General features: G+C 40.7%; 4 long non-coding RNA genes across 4 annotated transcripts; all 4 read right to left on the reverse strand.

The window, feature by feature from the left end:
- Positions 1 to 1911: 1911 nt before the first annotated feature.
- LOC128339846 (uncharacterized) lies at positions 1912 to 3246 on the reverse strand. The gene is made up of 2 exons (XR_008313255.1): positions 2326 to 3246; positions 1912 to 2130 (listed from the first exon to the last, which is right to left on the reverse strand). It is a non-coding gene; the product is annotated as an uncharacterized LOC128339846 (long non-coding RNA).
- Positions 3247 to 7037: 3791 nt separating this feature from the next.
- Positions 7038 to 7753, reverse strand: LOC128339843 (uncharacterized). Its single transcript, XR_008313252.1, has 2 exons — positions 7363 to 7753; positions 7038 to 7247 (listed from the first exon to the last, which is right to left on the reverse strand). It is a non-coding gene; the product is annotated as an uncharacterized LOC128339843 (long non-coding RNA).
- A 6558-nt stretch (positions 7754 to 14311) lies between these two features.
- On the reverse strand, positions 14312 to 15191 carry LOC128339844 (uncharacterized). Its single transcript, XR_008313253.1, has 2 exons — positions 14652 to 15191; positions 14312 to 14550 (listed from the first exon to the last, which is right to left on the reverse strand). It is a non-coding gene; the product is annotated as an uncharacterized LOC128339844 (long non-coding RNA).
- A 1474-nt stretch (positions 15192 to 16665) lies between these two features.
- Positions 16666 to 20756, reverse strand: LOC128339845 (uncharacterized). Its single transcript, XR_008313254.1, has 2 exons — positions 17082 to 20756; positions 16666 to 16909 (listed from the first exon to the last, which is right to left on the reverse strand). It is a non-coding gene; the product is annotated as an uncharacterized LOC128339845 (long non-coding RNA).
- Positions 20757 to 20834: the final 78 nt, after the last annotated feature.

Raw genomic sequence — 20834 nt, forward strand, 5'->3', positions numbered from 1 at the left:
TTATGTACAGTATTGGCATAACTGATATATTTTCTGATTACTTGTTAATATGTTCTCAGTCAATGCTGTTTTAAATTTTGTAAAATTCTAATAAAGTTTTAAACAAGAAGAAAAGTATTCTATGGGAGTTGGTTGATCCAGGGATGCCTGTCATGATGAGCAGCATCGCTTGCATGTCAAGATGAGCAACGTCTCCCATGCTTTATTTGGATTGGGTCACAGTAAGCCAAGCAAGTCCCCTCCCCTGCCAAAGAAAATGGCTCCGCTTATTCTGAGCCAATCAATCCCTATCTCTGACCCTTATGGGATGGTGGAATTAGAAACCACCTCCTTCACTCTCACAACCATCCTTTCCCCTCCCTCCAATCCACGTGTGAGCTTGGAAACCCATTCTTCTCTCCCACCAATCAAAGCCTCCTCCTTGCTGATGACTTCAGTCACTGGTGGCAGTAGCACGGTGACTTCCTCTCTGCCCTCCAGTGCCTGACGTGCTGCTAGTGGTGGAATTAAGTTTAGGAAACTACTGCAGATGTTTATTAGTATTATTTATTTACACAGCCAGACAGGTGTTTTGACTGGTTTGTTTTATCCAGACATTGAGTCCTTCCCAAGGACCTGGGATGGCTGAATTTTATTGTCAATGTTCTTGCTGTTATTATAGATATCGTCACAGAATATAGGCTGTTCCCAGTAAAGTTGCTTTTTGTAATTGGCTGATGGTGATTTCTGTGGCCCCTATGGTGTTGAGGTGCTCTTCTACCACTGGGATGATTTGGGTGTTCTTCTGCCACAGCCTTCTTATTGTTTTTATTGATTGATTGATTGATTTGATTTGATTTCTATACCGCCCTTCCAAAAATGGCTCAGGGCAGTTTACACAGAGAAATAATAAATAAATAAATAAATACGATGGCTCCCTGTCCCCAAAGGGCTCACAATCTAAAAAGAAACCTAAGACAGACACCAGCAACAGTCACTGGAGGTACTGTGCTGGGAGTAGATAGGGCCACAAAGGGCCACATCTTTATGCACAAAGATGTCAGTGAGAGTGGTGGCTTTAGCCATTGCTTCTGAGTCAGGTGCATGTGTTTGATCAATTGCAGTTTTTAATAGTGTGAGCCACTCTCTTGCAGTTCCTGCAATAGAGGTATGGATAGTGTCTGTAATTATGGTGAATGAGACAACTCCCCCTCCCATAATTTTTTCAAAATAAAGTCTCTTTGTTGTCTGGGGAGGTCACTATTTGTGATGCAACTGATGTTCATCAATATATCTATGATGAATCATAGATTACGGAGAATTTTCATTAATCATTTAATCAAACACCCTGAACTATCCAGAGTCCCTTGGATTAAACCATTCTTCACAAATGCTCAAATATATGTTCTAAGGCTGCCTTCAAGAAAAAGCTTTTTCAGTTGTCCAGCAGTTCTTACAGCTACGGTAGGAATATTTCTTTAAGGTCATATTCTGGATCGCTTCTGCAGAAACCGGAAATTATTGATTACTTTGCTTAGTGTGTATGGAAATGGGTTACTATCTTTTTATGAAGACTTTTGGTATTTGGAAACTGCTACTGTGTTCCATATATTCTATGGCAAAACCATTGTTTCTTAATGCCCGACTCTAGTTGTATTTATTCAGATACGAGAACCACTGACTTCAACTAGTCAGTAATGCTTAAGATTCTCAAAGCATGACATGTATTATGGCTCAAAACAATATAAAAGTTTTAAAATTATCTATTAATTGTCTCTCTCAATAAGAAATCAAGCTCTCAGATGGATTCTGAACTTAATTCCAAGTGCTCCAAACAGTTTTAACTATTAGTGTACAAGGTTCATTACACTTGTATTATATATGCACAAATATATATGTAATGATTTACACCACCTGGTGTATGAGACATGATACAGAAATGAAATGGTTGCATTTATTGACAGGTGGCCTTGTTCAATTCAAGTTTTTGGATTCCTGGGAAGGCATCTTGGATGTTCTGATGCAAGAAATTTGCTTCATTTCACTTTTGTCTGGCAGAGAGAGGTCAGCTTTTCAGATCAAGAGTGAAGGAGACCTTGAAGGTAGAGTTTATTCATGTCCTCCTCCTCCTATTCTCATGAGATCTGCGACCTGGAAGGCAGATAAACATCATCATAGATCACTTGATGTGGCTAATGGCTTCATCCTAAGGATGTTTATTCACAAGTCCCACTTTGTTCAATGCAAATTATTTCCAAATAAATGCATATAATTGCAGCCTTAGTCACAAAGAGAGTGACTGGAATTACCTAGAATTAATTACAGTTGTTACATTAAGGTCTTTACCTTTTCTCCTTCTGTCATGCTGCTGCCGCCTTCTCCTTCCAGATCCACCTCCATGTTGACTTCCTCTTTGTTGCCTCCGGCGACGGCAATGGGTCAAGCTTCTCTTGCTGGGTATGAATCTTGCCATGTCTCTTCTTGCTCTTCCCCTTTGAGCTGCTAACAGCTAGAGCACCCCCCTGTCCTTGATGGGCCTTTCAGAGCTTGTGAACTGAAGTGTCATCACTAGCCTTTTTGAAAGCTGGAGACCGTCTAACAAAGGCTTATTATGCTACAACTCAGTTGTGATGGTATACAATGGGTGTATCCTAATATGGAAAAATTATATCATTTGCCATATAAGGGAAATTAAACTAGCAATACCATGATCTTGAATGTAATATCAGATTTCATGAAGATCCCCATACAACATTCCAAATATAATATGATACACTGCATTAAGGTTTGCAGGTCCCATTTTTCCTTCCACACATTTTGTATATTACCAGATTATACCAGTCTCTAGTTCTCCACTGCAGAACCTTCTCTTTCCATCCAATCTTGCATCTCCTAGTGCTTCTCAGGTACTTCTGTTTGAATGCTTCATCAGCATCCGAAATTCAAAATGTCAAGACAGATCTCCTCATCTTTCCTCCCAAGCTCTCCTTTCTGCATTTATTTACCTTAACCATTGACAATGTCACCATCTGCCCTATCAGGCATGTAGCCCGGTCTCCTTTGCTGCCTCATTCCCCTGCTACAGTCCTTCGCTCTTTACATTATTTTCATTGCTTCTCTCTTTACATTATTATAAAAATGCAACCCTTCCTCTCTATCTCATTGTCAAGAAGTGTGACGCACACCCCAGACCTCTCTTGCCTTGATTACTGTAACCTTCTCTTTGTTGGTCTTCCATTGTCTCATGGCCTTGCCCCACCATGGCCTTGCCCCACCCCCCGCCAGCTATCTCCCCACACCCATATCCTGCCACATCTAGACTTGTGTCTTTGCTCATCCAGCTAGACCATCCTCAGCCATTCAAAAGTACCCTGCTCCCTCCCTTTCCCTCTTGTTTCCCCTTATGCCTGGAAGCAATGCCCATGATGCTTTAGTGATGCCAGTTTCCTTATATCCTTTAATTCCCTTTTCCATGCAGACTTTGCTCCAACCCTCTATTTCTTGGACTGCACTATAACCAAGTCTTAGTAGCTGACACAATGAGGAACATTACTCAAAGTAGTCCCCTTGAAATTTAAAAGGGAAACACGTAATGTCCCTTTAATGTCAATAGGACTACTGTGAGTAATTTCCCCCACTGGATCAGCCGGTAAGTCTGCACAACCAATACCTGCTTATTCCTTCCAGCCTCTCTCTGCATCAATTCTGCCCCGCCGCCCCGTTCCTCTGTTGCCCTCCCTGTGCCTCTCTTAGATTTAGGCATTCAGGACAGGAGCCTGGTTCTTCGGTCTTTGTAAAGTACAATGTACACGGTGCTTTAGAAATAAAAACAAGTAAAGAAAGAAAGAATAAAGAAAATCAGAGAAAGGGTAGCACAAAGATAGCAGTTTTCTTTTAATGGGTAAGAAAAAATGTGGATGTTCACATACATCCTTTTAGACGTTGACATGAAAGGCATGAAGTATTCAAAAAGGCATGAAGTATTCAAAAAATACTTCTGTCTCACAAGTATGATGAAATATGGATGGGTGGAAAAGCTAAGCACTGTTCTACTTATTTTGCATATATGTAACTAGATTTAAAATGTAATTTTAATGTTAAATATCCCACACTATGGATATCAGAATCAATAGACCAATTCTTTTTATTCATCTCTGTTTAAGAGTAAAAATACCTCTCTTTCATGTATCTACATTGGCCAATTATTGATACAGTATGATATCATCTCAGAGTTTTATAAAAATGTATCCTCAGTCTAGAGACTCCTCCTCCTCTTACCTAAAAACAAGTGATTTTGCTGGCTATGTAACTATGGCTTGAATTCAAAGGTTTCGCTTAGTGTTTCCATCACTTCTCCTTAGTGGAAGGAGCTTCCATCATCTTGGCAGGAGAGTTATGTTCACAGAACAGCTCCTTCCACTCACAGATGGGCTCATGGTCCTCCATTTACAGGGCAAAAACTTTAGCACCAACTTTAGCATTATTCATTTTACTAACTTTCTTGCCCTTAAAACAAAGTGTTTCTTTAACAAAGTCTGATGCCTACCTTAGGTCACAGTTAGGGACCTAAGATAACTGAGGCTGACAATCTGATTAACAAAGTGCTTGCCTAACGAGCAAAGTTCTGCCTCATTAGTCAGGCACTTCATCAGTCATGCTGTCAGCCTGTGAAACTAGTTCCATGAGCTCAGTGGGGCTTGAGATTATTCCCCCACCCACAACAGTCGTCCCCCATGTTACATGGCAAACTGTCCCAATTGACAGAATGGCAGGGGATGGTATAGCTATTCAGAATGGTATAGCTATTCAAAGATAAGAAGTCAAAAATTCCCCAAGGCAAGCACAAGCCTCTTAGGTTAGCTTAAGGAGCATTTTACAAGTCAGCCTCTAAAATGCAGCTCTGTGAAGAAGAATAACGCCATAATCCTGTGAGGAGTTGTTTTGTATATACATGTTTGCTGTTAAAATCACTGGGCATTCCAAACATGGAATTATGTAGAATGGTTAGCTGGTTTGTATGGATTGGAAAGAGCAGCAGTCAAGGTGCTTATGCAGGGGCGTAGCAAGGTTGGAGTGGGCCCAGAGACAAGATTTTAAAATGCCACCCCGCCTCACTGAAGCTCAGCTCATGAAGTAAAGGAATCTTAAATGAGGGCTGAATAGTGGTAACAAAAAGCACACACACACACACATACACACACACACACACACACACACACCTATGTGCCACAATAGAACATCATCCCAAATTATTTTTTAAAAGGTTTTGTAAATGGTGGACGATGCAAGTCATTTAATGGTACTAAAGAAAGACATGCTGTTCTGGTAGCTCCAGGTCTTAACACTCACATCAGTTTCAGAAGATGAATACAACTGAAGGAAGCCCAGACGGGTGCTCGGCTGGGGGAGTCAGTCATGTGACTTGCCTCTGGGGGCCACCAAACAACCGTCTCCCCTTGCCCTATTATAGTTATGCCCCTGTGCTTATGTGAATGACATGTGTGAAAGTAAGATGAGATAGGAGTTGAGAATAAGGGGAGGATAAGATGAGATAAAACGAAATGAGAGGCCAGTTCATGTAGCCCTTTGCCATTTCCACCTCATCTGATCAGTATACAAGTACATGAACAAATGAGAATATATATTACTCGGAAAGACCTGCATCCATTTCTGTAATTCTGGCTGCATTTCTGCCAGCCACGATAATGCAAAGGGGCCTCAGTGATCTCTATGCATTCTTAGAGTTCACTCTTGATTTACCATGGAGTTGTTTAGCCGCAGTGATGATCACAGGCCCAATGTCTTTGTGGAAGCAAAAATGTACCTATGTGATTGATTTCAGTGACATGAGTGATTGATTTCAGAACATGAGATACAATCCATGGAGCTAACTTCAGTTTATATAACTTGCTACCCCTGTCTCCAATATTAAGGCCTTTTCATTTACTAAGACATTATATAGTTGCTTGGTTATCTTCTGTTCCCTTTTCTGTGCCCGCTGGCCCCTCAGCCAATGTCCATGCATGTATCTGAATGGTGGAAAAGTGAGAGACTGTATATGTACTGCATACATATAGGCTCTCCATGCGATATCAAAGGGAGGGAGACCTTATTGAGAGGTTCATAGACAGCCTGTGTGTTCAGCTACATGCTTTCAGACATTTTTTAAACATGAGGTAAAAGTTGACATCTTTTGAGGTGTGACTAGATTATACTCACAGGCTGAATTTGGCAGTCAGCACATGTACTGTATTTACCGGAACCCAAGACTAGGATTTTCCCAAGACCTTCAATGTTAGAAATTGGGGATCATCTTAAATTCAGGGTCCTCTTCCTTTGGGGTAAATAGTATAACCTATATTTGTGTTTTTAAGGGGATTGTCTTAAATTCAGGGTTGACTTTGATTTGAGTAAATATGGTAGTATAAGAGAAAGCTGTGATTTGAATATTTTTGTACAGGGTTTGTTGCCACATTTGTGAAAGTACCCATTGCTTGTGTACAAATGGGTGATATTTGTGAAGTGTGATGGCAGCTTGAACAAGACTCTGTATCAGATAGCTAAACTTTATAAATCTAGATGTATATACCACAAAACCTCAGATTACAATAATTAAATCCTTAATTTCATGTTTACAAAAAGGGCCAGAGGAAAATAAATGTCTGTATCTAATAGGCTAATAGCATGAATGATTTCCCATATAAAAGATGGTACCAAGAGTTCTCAAGTTCCCTGTCCCACTCCCACCAAAATTACCCACATCAAGTATATTTTGTTCAATCTGCATCTTCTACACTTGATCAAAAAACTCAGACAAAAAATAAACTCAAAATTCCTTTCATATTCTTTGCATGTTCTTTCCCCCTTCTTTTGTACCATTTCCTATTGTGATTTCATTTTTCCATCTTGTCTCTGCCTTCAACAATTTCAGAATGCAATCAACAAACTGTTTCCCAATGCTTCAGACTATGACATGCCCCTTCCTTTTACGTCTGCCCTGGCTAGGCTATCCATTCCCTCCCCATAGATGCTACGTTATTAATGAAAAAAGACACACAAAATGTCAAGGTTTTTATTGACAGGTGGCACCGTTCAAATGGTCTGAGCCTCCTTGATTCTGGGGGAAGTCATCCTGGATGTTCTGTGGAGAAAGTTTCTTTCGTTTTTCTGTTTGGCAGATGCTCTAGAGGCCGACAAAGCTGGGGATGAGGGGAGCCTTTAATCTTTCTTTCCTCTCCTCCCTCTTCTCCTGTGTCCATGCTTGCGACCTAGAAAGACCAGAAAACACACGTGGTTACTCTTCATGTCTGAGTCCTATTAGGAACAAGCCATCATATAGGACATGTAAGATTATTTCCAAAAGATGGATAATAAAACATTTACCTTTTCCCTTTCTGCCACGGTGGCGCCTTCCCTTCTTTTTCCCACCCTTTCCTCCATGTCGCCTCCTACGACGGCGGCGACTGAGGCTCCGGCTCCGGCTGCGTCTGAATCTGGCCATAGGAGATGGTGCTTTTCTCTTCAAGCTCTGTGCAGCTGGAGCACCACCTGTTCTTGAGACGATGGCCTTGTCAGAGCTTAAGGCCTGGAGCTGGCAGTGCTGCCCCTTTTAAAGGCTGGTGTGAAACCTGACAATGGCTCATGACGCGTTCCTGGATTGTGATGAAATGCAGTGGTCTCTCTCTCTCTCTCTCTCCCTCTGTGACAAGCCAGTCCTCCTGTCCACTGTAATGGACCATATATGGCAAATTACTCTAGCAGCACAGTTCTATCGCACTGTAATAAATCAGAACATTCAACATGTTCTTATATATATTACTTTAAAATTAAAATTAAACAAATATTTCATGAATAATTATATTTATATATAAATATATAATTATATTTAATAATTATATTTAAATATAAAATTATATTTAATTAATGTTTAAATTTAACTTTGAGATTTCATAAAATGTTTTTAAAATTTATTTTCTTGCTCTGCCACCACCACCACCTTTCATTATTTTATTTTATATTCTATGGCTGGGAAAGAACTGGAAAAGGAAAGAAAGAAAGAAAGAAAGAAAGAAAGAAAGAAAGAAAGAAAGAAAGAAAGAATCTTTATTTCAATCACAGACCAGAGAAAGGAAGAAAAATAATACTAGCATAATGCTAATCTAATACTAATCAAACAGTTTACATAGGAACATAGGAAGCTGCCATATACTGAGTCAGACCATTGGTCTATCTGGCTCAGTATTGTCTTCACAGACTGGCAGCGGCTTCTCCAAGGTTGCAAGCAGGTTCCTCTCTCAGCCCTATCTTGGAGAAGCCAGAGAGGGAACTTGAAACTCTCTGCTCTTTACATCCCCTAAGGGGAATAACATACAGTGTTCACACTTCTAGTCTCCCTTTCATATGCAACCAGGGCTGCTTAGCTAAGGAGACGAGTCATGCTCGCTACCACAAGACCACCTCTCCTCCCTATAAGTTTATATATACCAACACATTTAAAATTTAACAAACACTATAATCAACTTATCATCTTCTGTTGAGTTTTCTCTGCTGTAAAACAAAATTTTGTTACATTTAAAGATAATATATCATTCATATCAGATAAAAGATAATTTACTTAAAACTTATCAGAACACTCTGGATAAACTTTTCTAAAAGGCAGCAAATAATAACTATGAATATCATAGTTAATATCACAGAAACTGCAGTATAACACACACAAAAATAGCTGTTGCTTCAACGCTTCCTGTGTTACATGGACATAGATATTCTCCATATGGAAGCTTCTTAAAACTTCCCTCAAGCATAGCCGTACATGATGCATCTAAACAGGCTAACGAAAAAGCTTTATAATCTTTGGGGACAGTAATCTGACCATGGTACCTGGCAGGCTTGATAAAAACTTGAGTGCCCAACACTACGGAAGTGGTCACGTGGCTTAATTCTATTTGCCATTCCATATCACCCACTCACTGTTTAACCATTTATCTAGCCCTTTCATAAGGAATGTGCATGAACTGGTTCGTGCACTCCCGGGAGCCGGGGGGCACCTTTAAGTTGCAGGGAGGGTGCTCTTACCTGCTCCGCAACTTTCCCCCCACTGGCGTTCTCCCCAAAATCATTGCCGCAGGGCTGCAGCATACCTCCCTGCAGCCCCAGTCAGCATCGTACCAGAAATGGCTGCACGTATGCACGGCACGCATGCGCACCAGCCATTCCTGGTATGACAATGACTGGGGCTTCAGGGAGGTACACTGTAGCTCCGCAGCAATCATTTTGGGGAAAGGCACCATCCCTGCCCCGTAAAGGACCCCCCGCCTCTGAAATTATTTGAACGCCAGTTCGTGCACATCCTTACCTTTTATAGCCCATTGATAAAAGAAAGTCTAAGAAGAAACCATAATGACATATTTTCCTTTCTAATGAATGCTTCCAGGAAGATGAAAATTTAGTAATGCCAAAGGAGCTAGGCCAGTAGGATGACATTTTAACTTTAACCACAATTCAAAACACTAAGCCACTGACCCACTTCTACTTTTGTGACACCCACTTCCAAGCGGAATAATGCATTTGTGACACAACATGGTGTCTGCAACAAACTTCTCAAGAACTTTGTTGAGCTTCAAGTTTTGCAGGATTTGTATATGGCCCAGCTCAACCCCTAAATATAATTTAACTGCAGCAGGGTTCACATATGCAACAGCCATATTTTAGGTCTTTACAAAAATGCCATTATTTTAGTTTTATCACCATTTTTTTCCTAGTGACTGCTGATAATAATACAAAGAAAGGGTCTGCAAGACTCTCCTTAAACCAATCAATGTCTTGGAAGAACAGAACAGCATCATCCACATAAAGCAGAATCAGTAAATGCCTATCAGTGAGCTTTGGCAGATGGTATCTCAAATCCTAAAGGTGGGAAACAAGAGAATTAATATAAAAATTAAATAGCATTAGCACCAGAATACAGCCTTGTCTGACTCTTCTCTTGGTTGAAATTTTTTTTCTAAGATGTCCTAACAAATTATACCATACATTCAAAGAGGAATCTTCATATATCTTATAGATTAATAGAAAAAGACAATGGTCAATTGTGGAGTCCAGCAGTTTGTACCATAACTTTCCCCTGGAGAAAGCAGCATACAGTCTATTTGGTTTTGTGTAGTACTTTTCAACCAAATGCTACTGGACTTAATCTATAACAGAATGGCTGGCCCTAAATCCAGCCTGTTCATCCACCAATCTATCTTCTGGATCAATCCAGTCCACTAACTTTTCATACAAGTTGTGAAAAGTAAAGAAACCATTTTGCTTTTTATGGTAATCTTATATTTTAACAAGCATTGATAAGAGGAATCTGATGTGTATAGAAGATGTTTACTTCATGTCAGATATTTTGACCATAGATATAGCATATATATAGAAACAGCAATATTCAATACTAGTGATGAAACAAGATATATGCCTAACATACAATTACGAATTTGTGTACTGTGCCATCGCTTCTCATTTTTATTTCCACCTTTCTCTATTGTTTCAGTTTAAATGGTGGTTTACGTCCTGTGCAGGTAGCTTCCCATCCAAAAGGAATGTGTGCTCACTGCTTCCAGGCCAGGCAAGAGCCCATCCACGAAGCTTCCAAAAGTGGGGGCTGTTCTGTGTCTCTGAAGCTGTACTTCATCATGGCTGTGACTTATCCCAATTGGGAATGACGCAGTGAGCATGCATCCCTTTTGGAAGAGTGGCTCACTGCACAATATGTACACCGGTATCTGTATATTCAGTTAAATACACATGGCTATAACTGCTCTCCTTACAGGCTTGGTTTCACCGTTACAGTCTCAACAAACTCACTGTAGATGTTGACATTTTGGCCAACAAATCAACATCATTTCAGAGGTTATTTCCACCTACTTCTCTTGTTTGAGAGGCCAAGAGTACAATTCACTCAGAACTAAGAAAACCTAGTGGTTGACATCCAGACCAAGGAAGCACCGGTGTTACAAGAGAAGCACTGGTGTAGCATCAAAGCTCCTGAAGAGTCCCAGACTCTTGTGTGGGACAGGAGTGCCAGAAAATTTTGACAGCCTCCCCCCATTCCCCTAGAAGCAGTCTATAGCACCCAAAAATATGTCCCTGAGGGCTGCACAACCCTCAGGGACATTTTTTTTGGTGTGTGCTGAGGTGCTTTGGGGGGAAGGAGAGGAGGTCAAAATCTGCCCCTTTCTCCCACAGCATCAGTGATGTAGCAGAGTGAGTTGAACACTTCAGAAGTACCGGTGCTTCTCCCATAGCCTTGGTGCTTCATTAGTCTGGATGTCAGCCTCTGCCTTATGTCTCATCCAACTGTGTTCCATACCTATAAACCAACATTTTGGCGGAAAATTATTATAAAATGATGTACAGATGGTATCTGACACCAGAAAAACTGGCATTAATCTATAAAAATGTTTCAAACAAATGTTGGAAGTGTGGGCACACTGAAGGTACTTTTTTCCATATGTGGTGGACCTGTGGGAAGGCTAAGGCCTATTGGGACATGATATATAATGAATTAAAGAAAATATTTAAAGTGACATTTCCTAAGAAGCCAGAATCCTTCCTGCTAGGAATAACACAAGGAGTAATTTCTACAAATAACTTAACTCTTTTCATGTATGCATCTACAGCGGCCAGAATAATATATGCACAGAAATGGAAGAGTAATGAACTGCCTTCAAAAGAAGATTGGCTGATAAAACCTTTGGAATATGCAGAGATGGCAAAACTTACAACATTGATAAGAGACCAAAGCTTAGAACGTTTCAAGGAAGATTGGAGACCTTTTTTGTTGTATTTAAAGAATTATTTTCCTACTATTGATCTTACAGCAGGATTTGAAATTTGAAATGCAGGTTGGGTAGATTAGTGGTTCTTTTTTTTATTTTAAAGGTTTAAATTTGTGGTTTTTTATTAATATTATAATAAGGCTAAACTTTATAGTTGTTATTTCATGAAGGGAGGTGCGCAGGAAGTCCATTTGTGTTTATTATGATTGTTAATGGTTATTATTGTTAAAAATTAATAAAAATTGAATTTGGGGGGGGGGAACCCCAACATTTTGGCAACCTCCAAACTACGTTGCTGGTTTTTAAATAAGGCTTTTAATGTTTTAGGCATATGGAATTCTAGCTCCTTGTCCTGTAGAAACTGGATCCTTGTACAATTCTGCCAATGTCACTTAAGACACAAATGAGAATTGTGACTGAATTGTTTTGATATCATCCTTATTATATCTGTTACTTTGACCCCTTCTTGAATTTGTAAAGAACAGTTGTCAGTCTGTGTGAGTGTGTGTGCAACACAAAGGCAGAATTAAGAACTGAGATAAGAAGTGAACAGATGTTGATTTCAGAAGATTGCAAGGCCTAGACTTTAAAGCATTCAGTTGATATATTTTGGATGTATGTGTGTGTGTTTTCTGTTATGCACTAATAGGAGCTTTGTGGGGCGGGGGCAAAGAGTTAAACTCCCTCTACCTTCATGCCACTGGGCCAATCCAAACCCCACACCTGTGACTGATTTTTAAAAGGACCTGGGAGTTTAACCATGAAACTCCAATAAAATATCCAGCTGGGCTTTCATATAATCAAATGAATCCTTAGATCTTAAATAAGAATCCCATTTCTGTGCAACCCAAAAATAACTTTTTCTCAGTCCATGGATATTCATCTTCCTCACTCCAATGAAACTAGCTGGGGCAGTCTGTGATGCTTCAGGAAATATGTGTTACATTTATATTCCACTCTTCTCCAAGGAGGTCAAAGTTGTGTTGTGGTCTCTGAACAACCTTGTGAGGTTTGTTAGGCTGAGAGATGGGGATTTGCCCCAATGCTAAATCTCCGTGAGCTTTGCAGCTGAGTGTGGGTATGAACCTGGAATGACCACAGCAATTCAACATTCCAGCTGCTATACCACTCTCCCTTTAAATGGCTTTATCCAACCTCAGCCTTTATGATGGCAGAGGTTAAAAGTAATAACTAGAAGCAGGGGTAAGGAGCGAGATGGCCAAATTTGCAGATGATACCAAACTCTTCCAGGTAGTGAAATCCAAAACGGATTGTGAGGAGCTACAAAAGGATCTCTCCAGACTGGGGGAGTAGGCGGGAAAGTGGCAAATGCGGGTCAGTGTTAGCAAGTGTAAGGTGATGCCCATTGGGAAAGAAAAACCCCAACTTCAAGTATATGCTGATGGGATCTGAGCTGTTGGTGACTGACCAGGAGAGGGATCTTGGGGTCATGGTGGACAGCTCGTTGAAAGTGTCGACTCAATTGGCCTATGAAAAAGGCCAATTCCATGCTAGGGATCATTAGGAAGGGGATTGAAAATAAAATGGCTAATATTATAATGCCCTTATACAAAACTATGGTGCGACCACACTTGGAGTACTGCGTAAAATTCTGGTCACCACATCGAAAAAAGGACATTGTAGAACTGGAAAAAGTGCAGAAGAGGGCAACCAAGATGATCAGGGGCCTAGAGCACCTTTCGTACGAGGCAAGACTACAACACCTGGGGCTTTTTAGTTTAGAAAAAAGATGACTGCGGGGAGACATGATAGAGGTCTATAAAATCATTCATGGTGTGGAGAAAGTGGAGAGAGAGATTCTTTTCCCTCTCACACAACACTAGAACCAGGGGTCACTCCATGAAATTGATTTCCAGGAAGTCTAGGACCAACAAACGGAAGTACTTTTTCACACAATGCATGATCCACTTGTGGAACTCTCTGCCACAGGATGTGGTGACAGCCAACAGCCTGGATGGCTTTAAGAGGGGTTTGGATGACTTCATGGAGGAGAGGTCTATCAATGGCTACCAGTCAGAGGGTATGCCCTCAACTCCTGCCTGTGGCTTCCAGCGGCATCTGGTGGGCCACTGTGCGAAACAGAATGCTGGACTAGATGGGCCTTGGGCCTGATCCAGCAGGGCTGTTCTTATGTTAACTTGGGGCAGGGGGAGAGCCCAAGCTCTTGAGTATGGGAAAATCCTTGCAGAATTCAGTACCATTTACTGCTTTGGAAAACTCACCTCCTGTGTCACCTGGAATGTTTCTACCCTGAGAACCTGAGTGATTGATATGACAATGAATGTGAATATTGAATCATATCTAGGTAATTTAATAGGTATTTTTAAGGTATGTGAGCTGTTTTTTGCCACAAGGCTTTTACATAAGATCTATTTTTTTAAAAACCCTCTTGAACATTACTCTGTGGTGTTCGTAACTTTGCTTTTGTCACCTACATCTTCTCATAATAGCATGATGCCTCATGGAATGATATTTGGACCCACACATGCTATGTCAGCATTTATTGACAAGATTCAAATGGTTTCAGCCTCCATGGTTCTTTGGTAATTCTTCCTGAGTCTTCAAACAGGAGTGGTTTTGTTTCAGTTTTTTGTTTTGTGGAGTCTTTAGTGAGATGAGTGACTTAAAACCAAGGTCACTGGACACCATGAAGATGAAAGGGCTTAGTCGCGTTCACTATCTCTCCTTCTCCTTCTCCCCCTGCTGTGACCACGTGATCTTTGACCTGGAACAGACAAACACCAATTAGTTATTGTCTAATGACCAAACTCACCTCCAGTATATAGTTATAAGATTCAATGTCCTAGATGATATAAGGATTGTTACCTCTCCTCCCTCTGCCTTGGTGTCTTCTTCTCCACCTCCTTCCAGATCTGCCTCCTTGACTGGCCCTTCGGCGACGCCTGCGATGGAGAAGGGTTTGTCTCTGGCTCCTGCTGCGTTGGAATCTGGCCATTTCTCCCGCTACATTCGAATCTGACCAGGTGCTTGTCCTTGTGTCCTTATGTGCTCTTAGCAGCGAGAGCACCACCTGTCCTTGATGACCCTTTCAGAGCTTGTGGTTTGCTCTGGCATCTTTGACCATTTAATAAGCAAACTGCAGTGTTAACAAAGACTAATGATGTCACATTCATTTGTGATGAAATGCAAGTCATGGACCTCCCTATCTGGGACTACAAGGGGTGTGTGTGTGTGTGTGTGTGGCCATGTAAGAGAAATTAAGAAGCAAGCACTGTTGTCACTCAATATTCTAAAAATGCGTACCCTGCTTTTCATTTTACACAATCCCAAAGCAGCTAAGAGAAGTATTAAACATGTGTGCACACATTTAAAAAATCAAGAAACGTAAAAAGAAAAGGCCAAATGTAAAGAAGAGTGAAGCCCTAGCCAAATAAGACGGTGTCCTGAGAACAATGGGAATGACAGATGTTTACACAGGCAGAATGGGGGGGGGGGCAGCTCTTCTGACATGAGAGAATTTTGGAGGGCAAGCATGGGGAAAGGAGCTTAGATGGCATGGAGTTGAGAGCTGTCAGGGCAGTTAGAAACTGGGGACAGCAATGGTGCTGATAAAAAGCTTTAGTCAGGCCAGATGTGGAAGGGTAGCACACCGGAGGTTTATGCTAAGGTGTATGTTGTGAAAGATAAATACTGATGCTATTTCCAGCACCTACATCCGACACTGATCCTGCTTCCGGCACCATTAAAGCCAATGATTATTTTGTTTAAAACATCTGGACATCTACTGGGTAAAGTGACCAATCTACTCGAGTTTGATGACCCTATTCTGAAGACTGAGACTCATTAAGGGGATTCTTCTTTCATATCCTTGATGTCTGAGTTTATGATACACAAGTGTATAAAAGCTCACTTCTCAGGAGCCCTTAGTATCATCAAGAACTTCTGTTGTGCAAGTATGGTGTTGGAGACTATATTGTGCAATTTCTGTTATTATTAGTGTATTAGCAATAGCTATTGATAAGGAAAACTGTGACTTGACCAAACTTTTGAATAGGTTTGAATAAAGATGAATAGAAATGTAAACTTCTTGTCTTCAAAAGTGACCTTGCAGAAATTTGTGTCAGAAGGTGTCTGAGTGGGAAATTTCATAAATAAAGCAAACAGGTAGTGAAGGAACAGACACTAATAACTAAACATTTGGGGGATTTCAACACGATACAGAAGAACAAAAAACCTACAGACATCCTGCAGGTTGACATAGTGGAACACAACAAAATCTGGGCAATTCTTGGGGGCTGGACATGTAAAATCTTGTGTCTAGGTGAGAGGTCCAGTGAGAAGTAAGTGAACAGCTATGTCCATAGAAGGGGTACAAAAATAATTGTATTAGATTGTACAGGGTCCTCAGATTTCACTGAAGAGCACCCTCAGCCGGCTGAATTACCTTGTTTCTGCTGCATCCTTTCTCTGATTTGTAGCAAGGCCTAATAAACTGTTTGCAGGGAAACAGTAAGAGTCTGGCCATTTTATTGAGTCATTAGAATAAATTCCTGGAAAGATCTTTTCTTCTGAACCAAAGTGCCTCTTCTGAAGTTGTGACCTCCCAATGGCTGTTGCAGGCATCTCCCATGTGTTTAATTTTAAATTGCAAGTGCACTTGAGACAGGAATCCTTTTTGTGATATAAACTACTTGGAGATTTTGTGTGTGGCCAAAAGACAAAGATAATATAAATATTTGTAATAATAAGAAAATGAATTTGATTGCAATATTTTTTCCTTTAAGCAAATGTTACTGAGTTTTTAATTACTCTGTTAAAACTACAAGAAAACAACTGAGATCGAGAGAATGAAATATTTAGGGAGACACCAAAGACAACATGAGTTTTCATGAGTTTATTGACAGACAGACATGTCAAGCTCCTATAATAGGAGTGCTCCTGGATTTTGCAGCCTTCCCTCAGGTTACTGGTGACTTATTCGATGACTTCCCTTTTCATGGCAGATGCCTGGTGGTTACTCACTGGTGCCAAAGATGGAATTCCTAAGTACTATGCGGAAGGCAGTTACTTGGAATGTCTCCTTCCTTTCCAGTAGTAGTATGTGTTACAGACACGTACATACCCTGTGCAGGTGGGGGGAGGAAATAAACAGTATTGACTATTACAGTATTATTCTGTCGAATACTCAGTAAAACCCATTCATCCTCAATTAGACATTGGCTTTTGAGCAAACTGTTTGCCAAGAATAAGACAACCACCCAATAGAATGTAGCACATATGAACCTTAAATTTTACCTCTTCTCTTCTTTATTGGCATATCAGCACCTGACCTGCATCTACCATTTTTTCTACCAGTACGACCTCTGAGAAGCCTCCCAGACGTACTAGTTCCGTGCCTTGCCATCTTTCTTGATGTTTTCTTTCTTGATGTTTCAGGAATCCAGGAGCAAAGACATTATCACTTTGCTTGGCACAGCCAAGCTGTCTTCTCTGATGTTACACGAGTTTCTAATCAATTGTACCTCAACTCCCACTTTTATAAAATCTGGAGCAGTGTAGCACGCTGTCATAGTGGCCCTTTGTCTGTTGAAACATGACCATAAATAGTAACATGACCATATTTTACCAAGTATTGGTGGGGAAACAGACATGCTTGTAGTAGCTCATGATTTGTTTTGAACAAAGCATCATTTCTCTGAATGCATGATTATTAGGTAGCACAATGATCAGATATGAAGTTTCAAAATGCCCCTGCTAATTGAGCAAAGAGTTGCCTTTTAAAGTGAAGATTCTCTAATTTAGAAAGGGGAGAGCAACTGGGCCTATCCATCTCCAGCACAGCATCCCTCCAGTATTTTTATTTTTATTTTGTTTTTTAAGATTGTGAGACCTTTATGGACAGGGAACCTTCTTATTTATTTGTGTTTTTCTGTGTAAATTCCTTTGAGAACTTTTGTTGAACAGTAGTATATAAATATCTGTAGTAGTAATAGTAGTAGTTCAAAGCGGGAAGAGAGTAGTAACAATGGCCTGCTATTCAGACCTCAAGCATTTACTCCAGGCACTTTGCCACAGCTTAGGATGCCAGTCCATTGTTTACAACACATGTTATGTTGGTTTGTTGGGCTCCCAGTCTCACACTATCATGTTTCCAAAACCAAGATCAGACTGGATTCTACTACAGTCAGGAAGATCATTTTCATTTTCTAACCTAATGTTGAAAAGTTGCTGGTGCATGAGTAGAATAGATGAAATGTGATAAAAATGTACACGAGTGGTTATGAAGAAAGAATCAATCCTTTATTTAAAAGATGCTGGTGAGGGGGTGAACTGATATGGTGGCTGATAAAATCAATTTTGTTTGTACATAATATAACCCAATTATATGAGAGAGAGAGAGAGAGAGAGAGAATACAATCCAAGGCAGATCACTCCTGAAACATCTTCGGTACCAGACCATCAAGAAGGTTCTCCAGTATTTGGAAGTAGGAATGTGCACAAATCAATTTTTGCAATTAGATTTGAGTTCAAATCAAAACAGCGTGATTCTATTTGGGCTTGAATCTGATGCCTTGAATCTGGGACCGATTTAATTCGATTAGAATAGATTTGACCTACTTTTTAAGGGCTAGGGGGCACCAAAGTGGGTGGCAGGGTCCCATGGGTGCCAAATACCACCCAGTCCCCAAAGGAATCATGCAAAGAAGTGGATTTTTAGGAATTTTTGTGTGTTGTGGATTCTCGGTTGTGAAATAACTTTTTCATAGGTATTCCCTATGAAGAAGTTATTTCAAACTGAGAATCCACTCCAGCCAGTCGTGGAATAGTACAAAGGAACCAACCAGAGTGGCAGAGAAACTAGGAGAACTGGCATTGTGGGGATATAATAGTGACTCGAATCACCGAATCAATTTGAACTCAAATCTAGGGTGATTAGATTCAACGTCAAATCTGGTCAGTGCCCCCAAGGGTGATTCAATTTGAGGTCGAACCACTTGAAGCAGCCAGACTAGTGTCTAATCAATTCATCCCTACTTGGAAGAGATACACTTCCCACAGGCCTATAAAAATTGTCCGATAATTTGTCATCAGTGATTTGATATTTTATTTTATTTTATTTATTTATTTATTTAACATATTTTATACCACCCAAAACCTACGTCTCCGTGTGGTTTGCAACAAAATAAAAACAGAAAGTAAAACGTTAAAACAAAAACCTTCCTCTAGTTATGTCTACTGTATATATCGACTGAATGAGAACTCTGGCATGCCCAGAAACCTTTCTGAAGTTAATTTAGATGTGCACAAGGGAAACAATCCATCCACTGTTAGCTACATGTGTTACTATTTTGTGCCTTAAGCTTCTCCTGCAATGGAATCACCTCCTTAGAAACCCATAAAGGTTCTACTCTAGGTCTGAGCAGTCCAAGCAGTCTCATGTCATCAAATATTGGCACAACATATTTAGCACATATTTCCCCTTGTTTTCAAAATTAGTAAATAATTCTATTGTAATTTATGTCTTGAACAATACCAGCACAGTCGTTGTGTAGTTAGTATCATACCAAACATTCATTTCTTTCAAGTCTTTGATGTCCTGATTATCAAGAGGGTGAGAATCCTCTTTTTTTAAAAAAAAAGTGTAGGCAGCCTTGGTGAAAGCTGTTCAGACAGATTACAGACAAATCATTCAGATTTGTCCAGCAGTTTGGCAGGATGTTCAAAGAATTTTAATAGATTAGTGATTGTTTTCTGCTGCTGCAGTGGTATTGGTCAGTTTTTTCTCTCTCTTTCCACTACCTTTGCTTTATGCTAATGTAAAATGCTGCTAGGTAAAAGTCCTCTCCTGTTTTCGTCACTGAGAGTAATATTAACTCTCTGACTCTTTGGATAGGATAGCTGCTTAGGCTTACACAAGAGGCTTGCTATAAATTGTTGACCTCCACCGCACATCACAAAACTAGTGATGTAGCAACTTCCTATAGCAGTGTTTATTTTATTTATTTATTTTTACATTTTTATACCGCCTTTCGTTAAAAGAAAACCCCAAGGCGGTTTACAAAAATTAAAACATACAATAAAAGCAGTTAAAACATCAAGCTAAAAACATACATAAAAACTCTTGTTATCAGATAAAAAACACACAAGAACAGCAGTAAAAAACGATTATGTAAAAGCCTGGGTAAAAAGCCAAGTCTTTAAAAGCTTTCTAAAAGCTATGATGGAGTCCGAGGAACGAATGACCACCAGGAGAGCATTCCAGAGTCTAGGAGCAGCAACAGAGAAGGCCCTGTCCCGAGTGCACGACAGCCGGGCCTCCCTCATTGTCAGCACCCGGAACAGGGCCCCCTCAGATGTCCTAGTCAAGCGAGCAGCAACCCTTGGGAGCAGGTCGTCCCTCAAATACCCCGGGCCCAAACCATTTAGGGCTTTAAAGGTAAAAACCAGCACCTTGAATTGGACCCGGAAACAAACCGGCAGCCAGTGCAGCTCTTTCAAAATGGGGGTGATATGTTCCCAACGGGCAGCTCCGGATAAAACCCTCGCTGCCACATTTTGCACTAGCTGCAGTTTCTGGATATTCTTCAAGGGCAGCCCCACGTAGAGCGCATTACAGTAATCCAGCCGCAACGTGACTAAGGCATGGGTCACCGTGGCCAGATCTGCCTTCTCAAGAAAGGGACGCAGCTGGCACACCAGCCGAAGCCGTGCAAAGGCACCCCTGGCTACCGCCTCCACCTGAGCTTCCAAAAGCAGAGCCGGGTACAGTAGTACCCCCAAGCTGCGTACTTGCTCCTTCAAGGGGAGTGCAACCCCATCCAGAACCAGTAAAATCTCCTCATCCCGATTGGCTCTCCTACTGACCAACAGTACCTCCATCTTATCCAGATTCAATTTCAGTTTATTAGCCCACATCCAACCCATCACGGCCTCCAGCCCCCGATTCAGGACATCCACCGCCTCCCTAGGATCAGATGACAAGGAGAGATAGAGCTGAGTGTCATCCGCATATTGCTGACAACTCAGTCCCAAACCCCGGATGACCTC

Source organism: Hemicordylus capensis, chromosome 1 (genome assembly GCF_027244095.1).
Source record: "Hemicordylus capensis ecotype Gifberg chromosome 1, rHemCap1.1.pri, whole genome shotgun sequence".
Classification (NCBI taxonomy): domain Eukaryota; kingdom Metazoa; phylum Chordata; class Lepidosauria; order Squamata; family Cordylidae; genus Hemicordylus; species Hemicordylus capensis.